Here is a 4,316-nt window from a genome sequence, read left to right on the forward strand (position 1 = left end):
CAAATGCATGAATGCATTATTGTATGAATGAATGAGTGAATGAATGAATACAATGGTAAACAAATGGGTTAAATTGTATGTATGAATCAACAAATGAATGAAAGAATGAACAAACTAAAAAACAAATGAATGAAACAGGTAAACAAATGGATGAAAGAATTAGTTAATTAACTAACAAATGAATTAATTGACAGGTAAACAAATGGGTGAAGTGCTTGTATGAATGACAAATGAATGAAAGAATGAATGTAGTAACAAAAAATGAATTAATTGACAAGTAAACAAATGAATGAATGAATTAATTAATGAATGTGATTGGAGATGTACTGGCATGCTGATGTCATCCTTGAAAACAAAAGTGATGCCTGCTGAGAGTTTTTGTGTTTTAAATGAATGAATGCACAGGTAAACAAATGGGTGAATGTGTGTATGAATGAACAAATAAACAAATGAATGAACAAACTGAAAAGAGAATGGATGAGAGTGTGAGTAAGAAAATAAGTCAATGAATGGACAAACAAACAAATGAAGACATATAAAAATATGGACAAATGAACAAATGACTGAATGAAAGAATGGATGGGTGGATGGACAGGTATGTAAAAGAATGAATGCACAGACAAAATCAATGAATGAATGAACAGAAAAAAGAATTGATATGAGAATAAGCTAATGAGTGAGTGAATGAGTGAGTAAGCACATAAGTCAATTAACTGACAAAAGAAAACATCAAGAAATATACAACAGACTAATGAATGAATGAATGAATGCACAGGCAAACAAATGTGAATATATGAGTGAATGGAAAGAGGAAAGAATGGATAAGTAAAACAGTGAGTGAGTAAATAAGGCAATAGCTGGACAAATGAAAAAATTAAGAAATAGATCAACAGACAAACAAACAAATAAATAAATATTTATGTAAATAAATACATGAATAAAAGGAGCAAAAAAAGGCAATGAATGAATTGAACAAGTGAACAGATGAACAAGTAAAAGAATATAAAAATGAATAAGTAAAAGAGCAAACAAAAATGAGAAGAAATGAATGAACAAACATATGAATGAATGAACAACATTTATTATAATAGCATATTTTATACAAGGTTTGCAACTCAAATACAAAAGAAAAATTACAATTGCATTAGTTAATACAAAGTAAAGACAGAAAAACCCGTAACAGAAGTAAGGGTTAAATGAATTAGAACTTCATTTAGGCAGTTTTTGAGTCCCCAATGTCCACTTTTGACGGATATGTGCTATGATCAGATGGCTAAGCAGGAGAGGGAAAATAAAAACTGCAGTCAGCACGACTGCCTGCTGGAAAAATAAACCTCTAAGAGTTTCAAGGCCAAATGATTTCCCAGTCCCAAATATGCACGTACAGATGATGACATATTCTAGAGGATTCAGTTCTGCAGGTCTCATCATAGCATGAGCTCCTTCATCATTTCTCACATCAAAGGTAACTGCAAAACACTGCCACAGGAAATTAAATAGTGAAAACAATGATAACAATAATGATTAGTAACTGGAAAATTTAAATATACATAATAAGCCCTGATGTATTTTTTTAAAATAGTCATGCAAACCTCTTTGAAGAACTGTAAATCTTAAAATATGTGTTTATGCTATATTAGTTTTAATTCGGATTTTTAATCTGAATGAGCAAATGAGCAAATGAATGAACAAAAGAACAAATAAAAAAATGATGAATGAATGAATGATCATTGAATAAGCAAACAAATAAAGAGAATGGTCAAACCAAGCAAACAAAAAATAACCAATTCAAAGAACAAATGAATGAAGAAATCAGTGTTTTCTAAAATGGCCAAACATTTCAAACAAACTCCCTGCTCTAACTAATGCCTGATACTCAGGATTGAGAGAGTGAAGCCCCGGGATGTACTGGGGTTTGGAATGAGGACAAACGTAAACAGAGCAGGCCACAGGACCTGAGCCAAGTCAGGGAGCTGTCACCACATTTACCCCGTTTGGCTTTGAGCGCTGACATCCTTTGCAGGGGGTTCAAAGGCAGTAAAGACTGATTTTACTTCTGGCTCTTCAATATTAATCATTTTGAGACTTACAAGAGAGTTTAATAACAACAGCGGTGGGAATATGAAATCCAGTGAGGATAATTAACTTTGTAGCAGTGGCCACTAAAACTGTACAATGAACTGTAGGAAGCTAAGAGATCCGTGACTAGACTGGAGGAGGCAAAAAAATAAAGGCCAGAAAGACATGACACGGTAGGCAACCCTTACTTAATAAGACAAAAATGTAGCCAGGAAACAACAATCTTTAATTTAAAAAAAAAAAAAAATCCCACACAAATCGCATTGCAGCTATCATCTTGGGACAAGCTCTCTAATAAAAAGCATTCCCTTTTGAAAAACGTTTGATTTAATGAGCACATTAGACATTTATGACATGATCATTATTTGACCAAACTCTCTAATGACATGGTGGTGTAGGAGTTAGAACTGCATTCTCTTACCATGTGGGTCCTGTGTCCTAATTCTGATCTGCTCACAATCGTAAGTAATAATAATAATAATAATAATAATAGTAAATAATAACTGTTTATATTTATATAGCACTTTTCCCACTACTCAAAGCACTTTCACTCATAGTGAATGGGGAGCCACCACTAACGTGCAACATCCACCTGAATGATGAGATGGCAGCCATTTTTACGATGGTACGCACACCAAATATGAGCTATTAGGTGGTGAAGTGGTGAGAGAGATAGCCAATTAGAGACAGGGGATGATTAGGGGTCCAGAATGACTAGGCCATAGAGGGCAATTCATTCAGGACATTGGAATACACTCTACTCTTTATGAAGAATGCCCAGAGATACAGTGCATCCAGAAAGTATTCACAGCGCATCACTTTTTCCACATTTTGTTATGTCACAGCCTTATTCCAAAATGGATTAAATTCATTTTTTTCCTCAGAATTCTACACACAACACCCCATAATGACAACGTGAAAAAAGTTTACTTGAGATTTTTGCAAATTTATTAAAAATAAAAAAACTGAGAAATCCCATGTACATAAGTATTTACAGCCTTTGCTCAATACTTTGTTGATGCACCTTTGGCAGCAATTACAGCCTCAAGTCTTTTTGAATATGATGCCACAAGCTTGGCACACCTATCCTTGGCTAGTTTCGCCCATTCCTCCTTGCAGCACCTCTCAAGCTCAGGTTAGATGGGAAGCGGCGGTGCACAGCCATTTTAAGATCTCTCCAGAGATGTTCAATCGGATTCAAGTCTGGGCTCTGGCTGGGCCACTCAAGGACATTCACAGAGTTGTCCTGAAGCCACTCCTTTGATATCTTGGCTGTGTGCTTAGGGTCGTTGTCCTGCTAAAAGATGAACCGTCACCCCAGTCTGAGGTCAAGAGCGCTCTGGAGCAGGTTTTGATCCAGGATGTCTCTGTACATTGCTGAAGTCATCTTTCCCTTTATCCTGACTAGTCTCCCAGTTCCTGCCGCCGAAAAACATCCCCACAGCATGATACTGCCACCACACTCTACAATACAGGCCTGATCAGTGGATTGCTGCAGAGATGGTTGTCCTTCTGGAAGGTTCTCCTCTCTCCTCAGGGGACCTCTGGAGCTCTGACAAAGTGACCATCGGGTTCTTGGTCACCTCCCTGACCAATGCTCTTCTCCCCTGATCGCTCAGTTTAGATGGCCGGCCAGCTCTAGGAAGAGTCCTGGTGGTTTTGAACTTCTTCCACTTACGGATGATGGAGGCCACTGGAGACCTTCAAAGCAGCAGAAATTTTTCTGTAACCTTCCCCAGATTTGTGCCTCAAGTCAATCCTGTCTCGGAGGTCTACAGACAATTCCTTTGACTTCATGCTTGGTTTGTGCTCTGACATGAACTGTCAACTGTGGGACCTTATATAGACAGTTGTGTGCCTTTCCAAATCATGTCCAATCAACTGAATTTACCACAGGTGGACTCCAATTAAGCTGCAGAAACATCTCAAGGATGATCAGGGGAAACAGGATGCACCTGAGCTCAATTTTGAGCTTCATGGCAAAGGCTGTGGATACTTATGTACTTGTGCTTTCTAAATTTTTTTATTTTTAATAAATTTGCAAAAACCTCAAGTAAACTTGTTTCACGTTGTCATTATGGGGTGTTGTGTGTAGAATTCTGAGGAAAAAAATTAATTTAATACATTTTGGAATAAGGCTGTAACATAACAAAATGTGGAAAAAGTGATACACTGCTAATACTTTCCGGATGCACTGTATTTTATGACAACAGGGAGTCAGGACCTCAGTTTTACTT

This window comes from Polypterus senegalus, chromosome 17 (assembly GCF_016835505.1).
Source record: "Polypterus senegalus isolate Bchr_013 chromosome 17, ASM1683550v1, whole genome shotgun sequence".
Taxonomy (NCBI): domain Eukaryota; kingdom Metazoa; phylum Chordata; class Cladistia; order Polypteriformes; family Polypteridae; genus Polypterus; species Polypterus senegalus.